Source organism: Schistocerca gregaria, chromosome X (genome assembly GCF_023897955.1).
Source record: "Schistocerca gregaria isolate iqSchGreg1 chromosome X, iqSchGreg1.2, whole genome shotgun sequence".
NCBI classification, from domain to species: domain Eukaryota; kingdom Metazoa; phylum Arthropoda; class Insecta; order Orthoptera; family Acrididae; genus Schistocerca; species Schistocerca gregaria.
This window is the reverse complement of record NC_064931.1, coordinates 450212945-450232943: the sequence shown is the minus strand read 5'-3', so window position 1 is coordinate 450232943 and position 19999 is coordinate 450212945.

The window sequence follows — 19999 nt, the reverse complement described above, 5'->3', positions numbered from 1 at the left end:
ATTATAAAGCACAGCTTTTGTTACCTACTTCTGCATCACACCATGTGCAAGTTTCTTTTTATCATATGGCTTTGGCAACTTCTTATCACCGAAACTAAAACAATTCCAGTGCTTGCATCTTGTCAGCACACTACCTTATACTTCAGCATTTGAACATTTTTCACCCCCTTATCACACTGCCAACAATCTATCTTAAAAGTGTATTTCCAAACTTATCCATATGTTCACTACCTCTGTTTATGTCACTCATATAACAGTACAGCGTTAGCGAGATCTGTCATTCAGCACTTCCTGGTAATTTACTTGACTTATTTCAGTATTAATCTTTAGACCACCAGCTTGACTCACATCACCTTTTCCCTTAAGTTACCATAAAATCATGACAGATTACAATGTGAGAAACTCCATGCACTTTTTAGACTAAAAGACGGATACCAGAGAGACTATACCAAGGAAAAGAAGAACTGCACTAGGCAGCTGAGGCTCACATACTCACAGAGTTGTGAAGTCTCTCAAAGTGTGAGGGGCCCCCTATGCTTCTCCATTATCACTTCTGTAATTTGCTTCAATCCTTTTATGACTGTATTGTGTTCTTTACTGTCTTGACTAATTATTTGTATTGGGGTTAATATTTCCTGCACTCAGCTCTGAAAATTTTCACATTGGAGAATGGCCACTCTGCCATATCAGTTTGATTTGGTAAAGCTGAAAAATACTCTTTTGCAATGGTTGCAATCTCATCATTAATTACAGTCCTCTGATCAAAATCTGAGCTAAACAGGGAAACTTTTGGTTTTGCTCTTCTTACCAGCAACCACTGGAATTCTGTAAACAGCCTTTTGTAAAGTGACAGTTCACAAGTGTGCTGGGCTTCAGCCCATTCAGCCTGCAAGTCTAAAAGCTCAATTTCTTTATTAGCCAACCTTAGGGTTGTTCATACTTGTAATTTTTCTCAAACACAAATTTGAAGATAATGTCACTTTTTTCTCTTGGCACTCTCTTGCTTTCTATTTTTCTCTGCTTGTGTAAATTTGCTTTTTTGTTCTTCTAAATTATTCTCATTCCTGCCATTTTGAATAACTGATTTTGAGTCCTATAGTTCCCCCATCTGCTGATTCAATGAAAATTTATTGTTTACTGTTTCCCCCACCATTGGTATGTGCTCTTCAAATAGTATCATGCTTCTGAACACATCTACATCTACATTTATACTCTGCAAGCCACCCAACTGTGTGTGGCAGAGGGCACTTTACGTGCCACTGTCATTACCTCCCTTTTCTGTTCCAGTTGTGTATGGTTAGTGGGAAGAACGACTGTCTGAAAGCCTCCGTGCATGCTTGAATCTCTCTAATTTTACATTCGTGATCTCCTTGGGAGTTATAAGTAGGGGGAAGCAATATATTCGATATCTCATCCAGAAATGCACCCTTTTGAAACCTGGCGAGCAAGCTACACCGCGATACAGAGCGCCTCTCTTGCAGAATCTGCTAAACATTTCCATAATGCCATCACGGTTACCTAATAACCCTGTGATGAAATGCCCCGCTCTTCTTTGGATCTTCTCTATCTCGTCCGTCAACCTGATCTGGTATGGATCCCACACTGATGAACAATACTCAAGTATAGGTTGAATGAGTGTTTAGTAAGCCACCTCCTTTGTTGATGGACTACATTTTCTAAGGACTCTCCAAATGAATCTCAACCTGGTACCCGCCTTACCAACAAGTATTTTTTTATGATCATTCCGCTTCAAATCATTCCGCACGCATACTCCCAGATATTTTACAGAAGTAACTGCTACCAGTGTTTGTTCCGCTATCATATAATCATACAATAAAGGATCCTTCTTTCTATGTATTCGAAATACATTACATTTGTCTATGTTAAGGGTCAGTTGCCACTTCCTGCACCAAGTGCCTATCCGCTACAGATATTCCTGCGTTTCACTACAATTTTCTAATGCTGCAACTTCTCTGTATACTACAGCATCATCCGCGAAAAGCCACATGGAACTTCCGACACTATCTACTGGGTCATTAATATATATTGTGAAAAGCAATGGTCCCATAACACTCCCCTGTGGCAGGCCAGAGGTTACTTTAATGTCTGTAGACATCTCTTCATTGATAACAACATGCTGTGTTCTGTTTGCTAAAAACTTTTCAATCCAGCCACACAGTTGGTCTGATATTCCATAGGCTCTTACTTTGTTTATCAGGCGACAGTGCGGAACTGTATCAAATGCCTTCTGGAAGTCAAGGAAAATAGCATCTACCTGTGAGCCTGTATCTAATATTTTCTGGGTCTCATGAACAAATAAAGCGAGATGGGTCTCACATGATCTCTGTTTCCGGAATCCATGTTGATTCCTACAGAGTAGATTCTGGGTTTCCAAAAACTACATGACACTTGAGCAAAAAACATGTCCTAAAATTCTACAACAGATCGACGTCAGAGGTATAGGTCTATAGTTTTGCGCATGTGCTCGACGACCCTTCTTGAAGACTGGGACTACCTGCGCTCTTTTCAAATCATTTCGAACCTTCCGTTCCTCTAGAGACTTGCGGTACATGGCTGTTAGAAGGGGGGCAAGTTCTTTCGCGTACTATGTGTAGAATCGAATTGGTATCCCGTCAGGTCTAGTGGACTTTCCACATCCCCACTAACAAACCTTTGTATTACTTCAAAGTCTTTTGCATGCTGTTTGTGTTGTCTGAGCCTCCTACAGTTCTGTACGATCTCTTCTTGTGGCAACACATGCCAAGGCTACCTCTCCTCATTTCTTTTCTGAACTTGCTTGCCCGTCCTGGTAACTGCACTGGTATGCTGGACGCTGTGACTACTATCCCAACCAGCCCCTGTGGCTCACTTCCAAGGTCACTGCAGCAGGTGCTGGCTGTCCTGTGTTCATGTTTGTTACATACCTACTCCTCATCAAATTGTCACTGCCTAGTGGCACTTGAAGCCTCTCTGCCTTTGGACTATCCCATACTGAGACACCATCTGGTATAATTGTCCATGAGGAATAGGCTGATTACCATATTCCATCTCTTCCTGATCTTCTGACACTGTATGATGTTCTATTGCCTTTCACATATATTATACCAATGTCTCCAACCATGTGTAAGCTGAACTGGCCTCACCACTTGTTGCCATGTCTGTATGTTTTGCTGGCTGCTGCCACTACATGTAAGCATTCCACCCATTGCAGAAGCCTCACATACCACTTGTAATTGTTGATAGGTGCAGCTACCAATTCCCCATGGATATAGAATGGCAACATTCATTCTATGCTCCTGGTGAATTATTCAATGGCTCTATCAGAGTCAGGGTATGTTATTTGCTTCCACCAAACTTTGTAAAATTCCTTCATGGTCCCATGATCTGCTTGACTCCAGAAATCCAGTAGCAACACTCTTTGAAATTCTGCAGACCAAGATTCTTTTAAAAACTTACCTTTGAATTCTGATAGATCTGTACAAGTACTGTACACCTCCTTGTAAGACTATTTAACTGTGTCCCCTTGTAAATATCCTACTACAAAAGAAAACTTGTTCTTGCTCTGACCAGGACACCAGTAATCACACATACAGAATTTCCTGTATGAACAATTTCAGGTGCACATTTCCATGTGAATCAAAGTGATTAAGTTTCCTGCAGTAAATGAAGGCTGCTTCTGATGAAGTACCAATTGATGATGGACAACATGTTCTCTTTAAAATGAGACACACTTTGCTCACTTGAAGGCCATTCATCTTGGTCATATGCCCCTTAAAATTATTACACTTATGTTATCACTTATGGTAGTTACATCATTATTAATTTTAGCTTTGCACCCCAGTTGCTTTAACTCTATCACTGCTGTGAAGGTGCAATAATCAGCCTCAATCTCTTCTATCATTTTTGGGATTTTTGCTACTGCTTCTTCGTTGCATTTATTCCAATTATCACATTTGCAACAATAACAGAATCTACCTTGGCAATAACCTTTCTTAATCATTTATCCACCTGCTGTTGTGTATACTGTTCACCAAGGTCCTGCTTTACTTCCATGTTCAGTTTCATCCTTTCTGTGGACACATCAAAATTTACTACTTGCACACTGTCATTTATTTGAGTTATTGCACTTTGCACATTAGAATGACTCTAGCTATTTCTGTGGATAGTTCCATTTTGAGATCCCCTAACACTGAAATTAGTGACTAAAGCAAGACATTTTGCCAATCAGTCACTACTTAGGGAGCCAATTGCTTCTCCATTTTATCTGTCATTACTTGAGCATCATCAGTGACAGCCAGCACTTAACTGATCAAACAACACACTTGTGGAATACTGGAATACATATCTGGAATAAAAAGTTCTGTGATACTTAATTCTCTCTTAATAGTAACCATATCAATTATCTCATCATCCTGTACATTTTTATCTTCTGGGTCTTTATTTTGATCTGACAATTTGGTTTCAAGAGTTACTAATGTGCCCAACAGCTAGTAAAGAATATGAGAGCTTGCTTTTATTGCAAATGTTACCATGGAGTTTTGTGCTGTGGTGCCTGCAATGTCAAACTGTCTGCTCAGCTGCGAGGACCCTTGCTACTAGCTCCATCAAGAATCAGGATGTCTGCTCCCTGGCAGCCATGAGACTGACCACTGATACACTTTTATGACTGACCTCCGATCTTACCTGTGCCTGTTATTCAGATACTTCAGAAAGAGGAAAATGTAATTGCGATGGGGGTCTGGAATTTGGGAGAAGAGGAGGGAAAGGAAAATTAGTAGGCTAATATGGACTGTGTGAAAGGAATGAAAGAGGAAGCTATCTGGTAAAATTGTGCACAGAGCGTAATTTAATCATTGCTAACACTTGGTTTAAGAGTCATGAAAGAAGACTATATACCCTGAAGAAACTTGAATACAATGGAAGATTTCAAATAGATTATATAATGGTTACAGAGAGAGGGTGGAACCCAATTTTAAACTGTATGACATTTCCAGGGGTAGATGTGGACTGTGACTACACTTTTTGGTCATGAACTGCAGATTCAAACTGAAGAAATTGAAAAAGGTAGTGAATTAAGGAGATGGGACCTAGATAATTTGTTGAGAGTTTCAGAGGGAACATTATGCAACAACTGACTGAAACGTGTGAAAGAATACAATAGGAGATGACTGGGTAACTTTGGTACATGAAACAGTGAAGGCACCATATGATAAAATAGGTAAAAAGAAAATACCTACTAGAAATGCTTGGATATCACAGGAGATACTGAATTTAATTGATAAAAGGAGAAAAATAAATATACACTAAATGAGCACAGATGTGAAATGTATGATAGGCTATAACATCTCTAGTATTTGCACTCTTGAGACCTTGAAATTACTTAATGTTTGTAGTGTGAAGTAAGGTGTCAGTAAACCAACCTTTGCCTTGGGTTCTGTTATCATTATTCTCCATACTAACATTGAAAACAGCATCAACAGACACAGATAAACCAGATAGAACATTTTGTGCACCACATGGCTTGGCAGAAACATTGATGTTATCCACAGATTTGTAGATGGTAGATGCAGGCACTGTAGTGTGTCTCCATTCAATGCAGTTGCCTGTGCAGCAGCGCAAGCAAGACTGATGTAGCAGTAGCTTTAGCACAGTATTAGAGACATTGTAGTCTATTGTAGCTTTCATGTCAGTGAGGTGTTTAACAAGGTCATCAGCAAATCATATTATACATTCAGTATGTCTACTGTTTTGAGAATATGCAGCAAAACGAAAATTAATGATGATGAAACTGTATTCATTTAGTATAAAGGAGCTGGTTGTTGTGAATGGTGATGTTGCATTATATTATCATAAATAAACCTTACTGTGTATAAAGGAAACACTCTTCTTTCTCAGCTCCATGAGGAGCTATTACATAACCTTTCTTTACTAGCTCTGCTTATCACAAGGCTGCCTCTTATTCCTTAAGCCCCACGGGGATGCGTGTTGCTAAAGTGACTGCAGCTTGTATCAGGGATAAGCCTCTTTCCAACGTAGAAAATTTTTCTAAGTCTAATATCAGTTGCATCAGCCAAGGTTGCCGAGCATACACTGAGAAATAGGGGCTCAAGGAGGCCACAGTATAAAAAGCCCAGTGACACTGACTGCTCCATCAGTCTTGGTCACAGTGCTGCACAGGCAACTGCATTGAATGGAGCCAAGAAGATGCTGCGCTACAAAATGAGAAGAAGATGTCCTGCATCTACCATCTACAATTCTATGGATAACATTAATATTTCTGCCTATCCACGCGGTGCATAAAATATTCTATCTGGTTCATCTGTATTTGTTGGTGCTCTTTTAAATTTTAGTATACAAAGTAATAATAATGGAACCCAAGGCCTGACAACATGTGTCAGCGAATTGTCAATGCGTGCGCGAACATTACAGAAGGTGAACTACTTGCTGTTGTGAGGAATGTTGTTACACTTATTGCCAAATACATTGAGGTTGATGGACATCGTTTTGAGCATTTATTGCTTTAATGTGGTATTCACAGGTAATCACACTGTAACAGCATGCATTCTCAGAAATGATAAGCTCACAAAGGTACATGTATCACATTGGAACAACTGAAATAAAATGTTCAAACATATCTACGTTCTGCATTTTAATTTAAAAAACCTATCTGTTACCAACTGTTCATCTAAAATTGTGAGCCATTTGTTTGTGACTATTACAGCCCCATCTATCACAAAGCAAAAAAAATGGTCCAACTAAAACATTCATATTTCTTTACATACTACATGAATATGTAACAAAAAATGGGGGTTCCTATTTTAAAAAATGAAGTTGATATCGATTTGACCTATGGCAGCGGCATCTAGCGGGCCAACCATAGCGCCATCTGGTTTGCCCCTTCAAGCTAGACAAGTTTTGTTTTTTGTAGTTTTTTCGTTTTATGCTTATTTTGTGAGATATTTGGCCCAATCCTGATCAATGGACCACCCTATATAATTAGGGGAAAGCAGCTGGATGAATATCAAGAGCTCAGATCTACAACCAGTAATAAGCAAAGAAATGAAAGCTGACACATGGAAGGAGTATATAGTAGGGCTATACAAAGGAAATGAACTGGAAGGCAATATGACAGAAAGGGAAGAGTGTGTAGATGAAGATGAGAGGGAAGAAATGATACTGTGAGAAGAATCTGATAGAGCTATGAAAGACCTAACTCAACACAATGCCCCTGGAGTAGACAACATTCCCTCAAAACTACTGATATCCTTGGAAAAGCCAGCCATAAAAAAAATTATTTACCTGGTGTGCAAGTTGTATGAGACAGTTAAAATATCTTCTGACACCTAGGAGAATGATATAATTCCAACTTCAAAGAAAGCAGGTGCTGATAGGTATGAAGTTACCAAACCATCAGTTTAATAAGTCATGGTTTGCAAAATAATAATATGAAATATTTACAGAAGAATGGGAAGATCAATTAGGGTTCCAGAGAGATGCAAGGACATTTGAGGTAATACTAACTGTATAACCTATCTTGGAAGATTAGTTAACAAAAGGAAAATATGCATTTATAGCTTATGTAGACCTGGAGAAACCTTTTGACAATTTGAACTAGAATAGAGACTTCAAAATTCTGAAGGTAGCAGGGTAAAATACAGATAAAGGAGATATGCAACTTGTACAGTAACCATACAGCAGTCATAAGAGTCGAGGGACATGAAAGGTGAGTAGTGGTTGAGAAGGGAGTGAGACAATGTTGTAGCCTTTCCTGGATGTTATTCAGTCAGTACCATGGCGAAGCAGTAAACGAAACCAAAGAAAAATATATATATAAAAAAATTAAAGTTCAGGGCGGAGAAATAAAAACCTTGAAGTTTGCTAATAACATTGTAATTCTGCCTGATACAGCAAAGGACTTGGAAGGGCAGTTGAATGGAATTGATAGTGTCCTGAAAGCAGGATATAAGATGAGCATTAACAAAAGCAAAACAAGGGTACTGGGATGTGGTTGAATTAAATTAGAAATGCTGAGGGAATTAGATTAAGAAACAAGACAAGAAAAGTAGTGGATGATTATTGCTATCTGGGCAGCAAAATAACTGAAGATTATCAAAGTAGAGAAATATAACACGTAGGCTGGCAATGACAAAAAAAGCATTCATTAAGAACAGAAATTTGTAATACTGAATATAGATTAAAGTGTTTGGAAATGTTTTCTGAAAGTATTTTTTTGCAGTGTAGCTGTATCCAAAAGTGAGACATGGATTATAAACAGTTCAGACAAGAAGAGATTAGAAGGTTTTGAAGATTGGTGCTACAGAAGAATGCTCAAAATTAAATGGTGTAATAAATCAGGATGTTACAGAATTTTTGCTCGGTTAATGAAATATGCAGTAAAATCTAAATTCACCCAGATTTAGACACATTTTCATTTGTAAATCATATTATCTGTAACTGTGGATGTTCACAGAGTTTCCAGTTACTGGGCACAATTTGCCATAAATATATATATTTTTGTTTATGTACTGTAAGGATATATTCACATACTATGAAGATTAGTTTACAAGTAATTTTCTGAAAATGCTCTAAAAACAAAACCTAACTTAACTTCAAAAATGGAGACAAACAGTTTCAACCGAAAAAACATTTAGTTCAATGGTAACCAGCTTTCATCAGTTTTTGGTTATCCTCAGATCCTAATACCATGGTAGTAAGCGGTGGGAGTGAATGGAGTGCATGTTGTAACTGCAAAAACATCAGCTCCCAATTCATTCACTACCACTGCCTGTCATCATGGTATGAGGGTCTGAGGATGGTCAAAAACAGGCCAAAACTGGTTACTACCAAAATAAGTCTTTTTGTTATGAGAAAAAGCACCACCACAGCTGTATTTCCAGTATGACTTTATTCTATCACATAACAAGTTAGCAGCACATTATTGCCATTCTCGCTCCACCACTGCCAAAAGAGTATTTTATGTCCTTGGCCCATTTACTGAATCTACAATCAATGCTGTATTGTCTTCAATGCCTTGGAGACGACACACTGTTGAGTGTAGATTCCTGATGAAAGCTAGCCCATGTGTGCCAGTAACAAGGATCCCGTAGTTAATGCACCAAGGAAATCAAATATTCTTTTAGCAGTGGAGGTGGCTGAAGATGGCAGTAATGGGCCACCAAAACTGGTAATGTGATAAAATAAAGACGTTCTCAAGATACAGCTGTGGTGTACTTTCTCTGATACACTATGTGATCAAAAGTATCCAGACACCTGGCTGAAAATGACTTACAAGTTCGTGACATCCTCCATCGGTAATTATGGAATTCAATATGGTGTTGGCCCACCCTTAGCCTTGATGACAGCTTCCACACTCACAGGCATACATTCAATCAGGTGCTGGAGGGTTTCTTGGGGAATGGCAGCCCATTCTTCATGGAGTGCTGCACTGAGGAGAGGTATCGATGGTGGTCAATGAGGCCTGGCATGAAGTCACCATTCCAAAACATCCCAAAGGTGTTCTATATGATTCCAGTCAGGACTCTGTTCAGGCCAGTCCATTACAGGGTTGTTATTGTGGTGTAGCCCACTCCACCACAGGCCGTGCATTATGAACACGTGCACAATCGTGCTGAAAGATGCAATCGTCATCCCTGAATTGCTCTTCAACAGTGGGAAGCAAGAAGGTGCTTAAAACATCAATGTAGGCCTATGCTGTGATAGCACCAAACAAAACAAGAAGGATTGCAAGCACACTCCATGAAAAACAAGACCACACCATGACACCTCTGCCTCCGAATTTTGCTGTTGGCACTACGCATGATGGCAGATGACATTCACCGGGCATTCGCCACGCCCACACCCTGCCATCGAATCGCCACATTGTGTACCGTGATTTGTCACTCCACACAAAGTTTTTCCACTGTTCAATCGTCCAATGTTTACGCTCCTTACACCAAGCGAGGAGTCATTTGGCTTTTACTGGCGTGATGTGTGGCTTATGAGCAGCCGCTCGACCATGAAATCCAAGTTTTCTCACCTCCTGCCTAACTGTCATAGTACTTGCAGTGGATCCTCATGCAGTTTGGAATTCCTGTGTGATGGTCCGGATAGATGTCTGCCTATTACACATTAAAACTCTCTTCAAATGTCAGTGGTCTCTGTCAGTCAACAGACGAGGTTGGCCTGTACGCTTCTGTGCTTTACGGGTCCCTTCATATTTCGACTTCACTATTGCAATAGACGCAGTGGACCTGGGGAAGTTTAGGAATGTGGAAATGTCACTTACATTCGTATGACACAAGTGACACCCAATCCCCTGACCACATTCAAAGATCGTGACTTCCACGAAGTGCTCCATTCTACTCTCTCATGATGCCTAATGACTACTGAGGTCGCTGATATGGAGTACATCTACAACTATGTGAGTACTCTGCTATTCACAATAAAGTGCCTGGCAGAGGGTTCGATGAACCACCTTCAAGCTATCTCTCTAAAGTTCCACTCCTGAATGGCACTCGGGAAAAATGAACACTTAAATTTTTCTGTGCAAGCCCTAATTTCTCTTATTTCATTATGATGATCATTTCTCCCTATGTAGTTGGGTGCCAACAGAATGCTGATGCCCTGTTGAAGTCAAGTAAAACTATTATTGTACTTTATAATGCCAACTTACTTATAATAGGAAATATATTGCTGTAAAAATGGGGTGCATTGTTTTGCAATGTCATGAAGAAAAAGTACAGTTTTCTAGTTTCTACATTATGGGGTTGGTTTTACAGGTGGGATCATAGACTTGTTTGGCTGAAAAACTAATAGTTACCTCAATGGAGGGAGACATAAGAATAATAAACGTACATGATGTTCATAATAAAATGCACCAAAGGAACACAGATGTTTGGTTGGCGACTGAAAGGAATTTGACTCATAGACAGACCATGAGTAAATGAATGTCAAGAAACAACCAGATCAGCTTTGCATGAGATGATGAAAGGAAAACTAAATGTATAAAATTTTTCGAACTCACCATTATTTTGGGTAAAGCACCTTATCATTGTATTAGAAAAAGTGAAAATAAAGAAGCACATGAAGTGAAGCTGTATGGGGTGGGAGTGGAGGGTGGGGTGGTGGTGGGGGAGGGATGGGTGTTAGATGTGAGAAAATATATTTTGATGATTCAGCTGAAGTAAAAGTAAGCAGGAAACCAGATTTAAATGAATTACTGAGAAGTGTGTTGGAACAAATGGGAGAATTAGGCGCAAAGTTAGGAAACAAATAGTCTACAATAAAATCCAACACTGACCAGTTAGGTTCAAAGCTGGAAATAAATATAATCAGTTCTGAAGACTAACACTGAACAAATAAACAACCAACTTGCTGAAGCAAATAATTCTTAAATAGCATAACACACAAAATTAACAGCAAACTCAGTCCAACTGTTTAAAGAGCAAGATTCAGTTGTAGAAACTAGTAGTATTCTTGTTGTACAAGAAACTTGGGTTAATGCAGTCCCTCCAAACATTGTGTTGCCTCAAATGTTTTTTATTCCAGTCTTTGATCACAATATAAAGTCCTTCAACTAATACTAGTTTCAGTCAGTAATGACCATCTTCAGATCTGTTCTATACCATGTCCTAATGTGATAAAACATGGTGTAGAACAGATTTGAAGATGGACATTACTGACTGAAACTAGTCATCTTCAAAGGACTTTATATTGTGATCAAAGACTGGAAAAAAGACATTTGACAGTACCAGGATCACTGTTTTTCATTCTTGACTAGGTTGCAGCTTGTGAAATTGTCTTACCTGTTGTACAAAGCAGAAAAGATGTGCTTACACTTGTTGAACTGTTAGGACAACAATTTTCAGCATCAGATGTGAAATCATAACAGAACTTTATATTTAAAAAGTGTGCATATTTGTACTTTAATTTTATCCAAGAAATTCAATAATAAAATTATGTATGTGGGAAGTTTTTGTGCATATGTTAGCTTCAATGATGGGCCAACAAAGTTGCAAACAGCAGTCTGGAGAGATCTCTGTCAAATTAGAGTTAGTAGTTACATGTTTTGGCACAGATTGGCAAAAACCTCAGCTCACAGAAAATTCAAATATTTTTTACTGGCAATGTGTTGTGTTTTCTTTGAACAGAGTAGGGGTAAAATGGGGGCATGTCATTGAAACAGAAACAGTGCCTAAATTAGATGGTGACCAAGAGACTAATGTTGAGGAATTGCAGCAGTAAATTCATCTGTAGATCACAAGTACACTCTTTGATAGTGGCTTAGCTAACCAGGGGCGGTTATGCTCTTGGTGCATTTCTTTAAAAAAATTCATGTCTTCTGCTTCTCACCTCATATCTTTTTGCAATTCTCTCTCAGTATCACTCAATATTCCTCTTTTTATCACTCTAATAATCATGTTGTAGTCACATTGTGGCCAAATAATATCACAGTAACCATGAAAAATGCTTAATTGAAAATATGTCTGAGGAATTGAAAGAAGATATAAGATTTATCACTTTTTATACTGGAAAAGCCTTCGAAGATAAATTAATATGATTTATGTTTTTGAAATTATTACTGTACATGAGTTTTATGATGCTTATGTGAAATTATGTTGGAAGTAAGAAAATTCTCAAGCTTCTTTTTGATCATAATTTGCATTTAATCTGGATTATGCATACTATGATATGTTATATTGTATTACTGCTATCTGATATGTGTTGAAGGCAACTGTAAATGAAATGTGAATATTTTGGGAAACTTATGTGCATTTAGAAAACAAATTTGGAGTTTTACATAAGGGGAAGTCAAACTGAAAAAAATTTTTAATGTTCATTGTGATTATAGTTAACTGGTGCTAGCAAACAAAAACATCTAGTGTCTTGGTGCCTGAAAAAAATGTTCAAGAAAATTGATAGTGTAAGATTTTTGCAAGTTATGTCAATTCTGTAGCTGTTGTGATTTTGTGGTGCCAATCAGGTCAAGACAAGTATCGATCTGTGTATTGTCTTTGAACTAAGCTAAACATTATCTTTGTGAAGTTCTGCCATCCAGTTCTTTGTAAGCCTTGCTTGTGTAAAGACGTGAATAAATGAACTCCTGATAATAAGGTGTTGTTTGGTCTAACTGACCCGAGCATCCACCTCACTGGTGACCCCGAGTTGTGACATCTTCCGTTTTTGCTGTTTTACTGTGTCCGCGGCCTCCGTGTCAGTTATTTTTGCATGTATTACATCAACACTACATTCGAACAATGGCTTCGGCACAATGCCTAACGCCAGATTTTGTGATCGACATGCATCGTGTTTCGGGCTATGTACACCCACCAGGACTGTAACACGATGCCTCTCACAATTACGCCAATTTCGCCAGACATTTTCGGGCCTGCAACAATAAGTGAGGTTAGGATTGTACATGACTCCGGCTATCAGATGCCTTTTTTCCCATCACCTGTGCCCTCCCTCATCGACGGTGCAGTTACCTCTTACGGATCTCCGTGCACTGTGGGACCAATGCCAATTTCTGCAAATGCTTCGTTGGACAACCTACCACTGCCAGGACAACGATTCACCACGCTGAAATCAGTGCAGTACCACACAGATTCCTGCCATGTGGCAGGAACTACTTTGTTCACAGGTCAACCTCCTCAGCATCCGACCACGCCTGCATTACCTCGGTTCAGCATCAGCACTTCCCGCTACAATACTTCAGCCTGCAACAGGAACAATAGCTTGTTATCTGTGCCTGACCTCCATCTCCATCCTACTGCTATGCCTCAGTGTTTTGTGCCACATCATTCACCTTATCCGCTCAACGTTTTGAGTAGAGTGACTATGAACAGTGAACATTCACATATTCCATCCGACATTCAACATCATTTTCCACACTGTGCTTCTGGAGAGCCCACAGCAGCCTCCCTGCAACAGAGGTGGGCCTGGCTCTGATCGTACGTCAAGCTGTTCACGGACTAGCACGTGTGTTACAACTTTGAACTTTTTGTCACCTGTTGCCCTCGCACCGGCCCAGTCAAGCTTCCACTACCATTCTCAGCACATCCCGGTGCCTCATCTGCGTCAGTCTTCCGCAACACGTCAATCCAAACACTCCTGCAATGTGTTCAACTTCCGCAACAGCAATCGACTCATTACGGTGTCTCACCCATGTCGGCCTTCCGTGTCACGATGGATCGCGCTCAACCACTGTCTTTTTGACTCTGGTCAAAAAGACAGTTCTACATCGGCTTGCACGCTCAACTGAGACAGCAATACAGTAAGGGCTCCACATTGAGCAACTAGGCAACGACAAACCTTCCCAACTCTGGAGACAGCTACGGGCCCTGGTCAGCAAATATCTGCTCTCTGACACAGCTCTCCTCGCCATCTGGTCAGATAAACTTCCTCCTTACATCCGCTTTGCTCTGGCTCATAGGTCTCCCGAACCTGTCGAGCAATGAATGAAAATTGCTGACAAACTACATGATGCATCACTGCTCTATTTCACCAGCCATTGCCTACCTGGCAAGTCTCAGGTACAGGCTCTTCGTCCCGCAGCCGGATGCGACCGGGGCCGTACTGCACAAACTGTTCCGCTTGCTCTGGGAAGCAGTAAACAAGCAGCTGGGACATCACCGGCTCCGCCCATGGTCACACCCCCTCCGGCAACTGAACCTGCTGCGACCACCGAACCTTAGCCACTGCCTCTGGCAACGAACGTTCTCCAGGAAATGCAACTGCACTACCCATACTGTTACTTCCACACACGTTTTGGTGAGGCAGCTCGGAACTGCAGACCACCCTACTGCTTCCAAAACTCCAATCGCAGGTAGGTCCGGGTGCCACCTCCTCCACACAACATGACAGGCACCTCCCAGTGCTCCATTCTGTCCGGGAACAATCGGATAATTACAGACGACTTTATATTAAAGACATTTCGTTGGGATACTTTTTCCTAGTGGACACAGGCACTGATGTTTTGCTGCTGCCTACGTCCTTAGTGTCATTTAACATCCACTCTCATCATACTTCACTGCCAGCCATGAATTCAACTCAACTACAATGCTCGGGTTAAACCTCCCACGTTGTCTCACTCTCCGCCAACTGCAAACTTGAATGGACTATTTTAGTGCGCAATATTGAGGAACCTATACTAGGCATTGATTTCTTGCGACACCACAAACTTTCACCAGACCTAGAGCGAAACACCGTGTTTCATCACTCACTTCCCCTGTGCTCCGTCGAGCAAACCCCCCCCCCCCCGTGACACGTCGGTCCACGCTCATCTCATCCGTACATGCTCGTCTCTGTTGACGACATTACAAGAAACAATGCACAAGTGCCTTGTTGAGCTTGAAACCGTCGCTCGCCTACGCAAGGAAAACTTCGAGCTCTCCCTCTGGCTCCACGAAAATCAGCTCCAGCTCTCCAACGCAGCAAAGAAATTACACACTGCAGCAAGGACAAAGCAAGGTCAGTAAGTGCACCGAATCTGCCTGTAGTCCCAGCAGTCGAGTCACCGTGTGGTTACTTCCCACTACCCCTCAAAATTGTGCTATCAAGTCTACCAAAACGTTTACTGACAGTGCTACAGGATAACACCCCCCTAACACGGCAGCATTTGACTCTCGGCTGGACACGAGTGCGCATGCTTGACAAGCGTCACGTGTTCCCGAACTGACAGTTCCTACCCCTCCCCTCGTGAACAGCACCTCAAACTATGCAACTTCGGCTCCTGCGCATCGCCGTGCGATCGCCACTGACAACACAAACAGTGCACTTGTACCTAGCGCTTCGTCCATGACCGTGCTGCCACAGGCCGCACCCACGGACAATGGACTCACTAACGCTTCACGAGCTCTACCGAGCTCACCCGACCGTGGTGCCACTACTTCGGGCCAGCGGCCATCTTGTCACGTTGACTCTTGGGACACTTCGCCACCTCGGCTCCCGTCGGATCCGCCGAGTGGCTCCGAACACCACGATCACGTCTCGCCTGCCCCGCCTGCCACACATTGTAAACAAACCGCGTCCCTTGCCGCTGGCAACATTTCCGTCATCACCAACGGCAAGGATCACAAGCTGCGCTTCACGCCAGGGCCCCGATCTCCAGTAAACCACGTCGACTTTGTCCCGAGCGCCTCTCCTACCTTAAAAAGCCAGTAGCTGGTCTACGCCCATTAATATGACACCGAAGAAATACGCGTCCTGATGCATGTGCGGAGGCTACCGTCGACTAAACATACGAACAATTATGGACACCTACCCCACACCCAACATTGTCGACTTTACCAGTTCCCTTGCAGGTGCGACCTCGTTCTCTGTCATTGATTGCAAACGGGCCTACCACTAGATCCCCATGGCACCTGAAGACATCGAGAAGACAGCGATCACCACCCCAATCGGGTAATTTCAGTTTCAATTCATGCCCTTCGGTCTGAAAGACGCAACCCAAACCTTGCAATGCTTCATCAAATAAGTGCTATTCGACCTAAAATTCTGCTTTGCATACCTTGATAACATTCTTGTGTTCAGCTCCTCCGTCGAGAACAACATTCGACATGTGCAAAGTGTTATGAACACTCTCGTGGCAGCAGGCATCAAGACCAACCAGGACAAATTGCAGCTACATCAACCTGCTGTCACTTTTCTTGGTTTTTGGGTCTCTGCTGACAGCATTTCACTGCCCCCTGAGAACGTACAAACAATACTAAACCTACCCAGACCTGCGTCAGTCAAAGAGCTCTGGCGCTCTCTGGGGACAGTTAATTATTATCGCCGACATCTACCTTGGGCTGTGGAGATTCAGGCTCCACTGACGGCCGCCTTGGCAGGCACCCACACTTCTGGATCTCGGACCGTTCCATGGACCCCTGCTATGACTGACTCTTTCACCGCCCTCAAAAGTCTTCTTGCCAAGGCCTGCACCACTGCGCATCCTCATCCCAATGCGCAGCTTTTCATCACCACAGATGCGAGTGATACTGCCATCGGCGCTGTCCTTAGCCAGACAATCGACGGCCAGACTTCACCTCTGCAGTTCTTCTCGCGCAGGCTCACCAACGCACAACGGAAATATTTCACATTTGAGAGGGAGTTGCTTGTGGTCTACGAAGCGATCAAGAATTTTAAGACTGATGTTGAGGATCGCCCTTTCTATGTTTTAACGGACCACAAACCCCTGGCTGCAGCCATTACAAACCCGCCAGCGGACCCGCCTCCTCGCCACTTCAGATATATGGACTTCATATCTCAGTTCACCACCAATGTCAGACACATAAAGGGTGCTGACAATATAGTTGCTGATTTCGTTTCACGAGTCGTCGCCGTTCATTTGCTGTTAGACCTCTCTGAACTGCCTAATTTCCAACCCGCCGACGAGGACACACAAGACCTGATTTCAGACTCTACCTCTTCACTACACGTTGTCCGCACCACCTTCCCTGGCATTTCTGGTGAGATCTGGTGTGACGACAGTATGGGCACGTTACGCCACCTCATCCCAACCACGCTCCGTTGAGCTGTCTTCAACGCACTGCATAATTAAGCCCACCCCGGAATTCGTGTGGCTGCCTACCTCATTGCAGAGCGCTTTGTGTGGAGGAATGTCATCAAGGACTGCCAGCAATGGAGACGCTCCTGCGTCGCGTGCCAATGCTGCAAAGTACACAAGCACACTTCAGCCCCCCTCAGAGCTTTTTCGATCCCTCCTGGGCGTTTCCAGCATACTCATATTGACATTGTTGGCCCTCCCCCCCCCCCCCCCTCTAACGACTTTTGTTATGTCCTCTCGTCTATCGACCGAACAACTCCCTGAGTCGAGGCTGTCCCCCTCCCCAATATTACAGCAGAAACGGTTGCTCGAGCTTTCGTCGAGCCATGGGTATCACATTTAGGATGTCCAGCTATCATCATGACTGACCAGGGCAGACAATTTGAGTCAGCCCTGTTCAACGAGATTTGTAACACTTGCGGCATCCTGCGCATCCATACCACAGCATATCACCCACAAAGTAACGAGCTAGTTGAGCGCTGGCACCGCACTTTCAAGGCGGCTCTTTGATGCTACGACTCGCCCTTCCCTTTGTGCCACTCAGCATTCGTGCGATCTAAAAGGAAGACCTCAAGGGCACAATAGCCGAGTTCGTATACGGCCAGAACATTGTTCTCCCTGGCGAACTTGTGAGCCCTTCCACTTCTCTCCCTCAGTCTGACTTACCATCCTTCATGGACCGCGTCAGGCACCACTTCATCAACCTCCATATCCCTCTGCCTGCCAGCCACTCCCGCCCTAAGGTACATGTCGCGAAATCTCTGGAGAATTTTGAATACGTCATGCTCCGAGATGACACTGTCTGTGCTCCCCTCCAACCTGCATATACTGGCCCGTACCGAGTTCTCCGGCGTTCAGCCAACACCTATGACATCCAGATAAAAGATTCAGCTGTCACAGTCTCTACCAACAGACTTAAGCCTGCTCATGTCGAGCCTTCTTCTATGCCCCTTCAGGCCACGACCATGCCACTCACTGTAGCTAACCTACAATCACGCCCTCGCCGCCATGCCCTTTGCCGGTCCCTTCTACCTCTCCCCCTTCACTTTCCTTGCCCTGTCAAGGTTTCTCATTCCCACCCATCTAGAACGTGCCCTCACTCGAGGTGTTTGTGCCTGTTCCCCCAGACATAATCCATGACATCTCTATAATACTACGTGATGACACACTGTTCGTCATGTGTTTCCCTTCATCTGGTGCTCATAACACAACCTCTGCCATTCTCTGCCACCTGGTGAAATGAGTTTCCCTCTCGACGGACATTGACCTGGACAGGCTTCGTGTGTTTGCCACGCCCACAGGAGACATTGTCATCATCACTCCGTTCCTCCCCCAAATCGCCGGCCTACCTGTCGCCGCACGACCAGCACACCCAGTACAATGCCCAGTGCGCTTCAACGACTTCCTGGTTTGGTGGATGGACCTTCCTTCACGACATCAGACGCTGCGATGGGGGGGGGGGGGGGGGGGGGGGCTATGTGGTGCCGATGAGATCGACACCAGTATCAATCTGAGTATCATCTTTGAATTAAGCTAAACATCGTCTTTGTGCAGTTCTGCCATCCAGTTCTTTGTAAGCCTGGCTTGTGTAAAGAGTTGAATAAGTGAACTCCTGATAATAAGGTGTTGTCTGGTGTAACTGACCCAAGGATCCACCTCAATTTCATTGTCAGAGAAAGGCTCAATCGAGAATGGTCGCATTTCGACGGATGCAAACCAAAGGCTGCAATAAGATACACAAAAGGTCAGCTATGATGCAAAATATATTTTTGGTTCAAAACAGATACTGTGTTATAATGGATAATATAGATTATATTCATAGCAGTTTTTCTATAGGAGATGTATGAGTATTTATGGAATTCATGAAGTTTCAGGGGTTTATTTTGAGATGAAGTACTATGATATATTATGTGTTTATCCCACCCCCCTCCCCCATGAACCATGGACCTTGCCATTGATGGGGAGGCTTGCATGCCTTGCAATACAGATAGCCATACTGTAGGTGCAACCACAACGGAGGGGTATCTGTTGAGCGGCCAGACAAACGTGTGTTTCCTGAAGAGGGGCAGCAGCCTTTTCGGTAGTTACAGGGGCAACAGTCTGGATGATTGACTGATCTGGCCTTGTAACACTAGCCAAAACGGCCTTGCTGTGCCGGTACTGCAAATAGCTGAAAGCAAGGGGAAACTACAGCCGTAATTTTTCCCAAGGGCATGCAGCTTTAGTGTATGGTTAAATGATGATGGTGTCCTCTTGGGTAAAATATTCTGGAGGTAAAATAGACCCCCATTCAGATCTCCGGGCGGGGACTACTCAAGAGGATGTTGTTATCAGGAGAAAGAAAACTGGCGTTCTACAAATTGGAGCGTGGAATGTCAGATCCCTTAATCAGGCAGGTAGGTTAGAAAATTTAAAAAGGTTAAAGTTAGATATAGTGGAAATTAATGACGT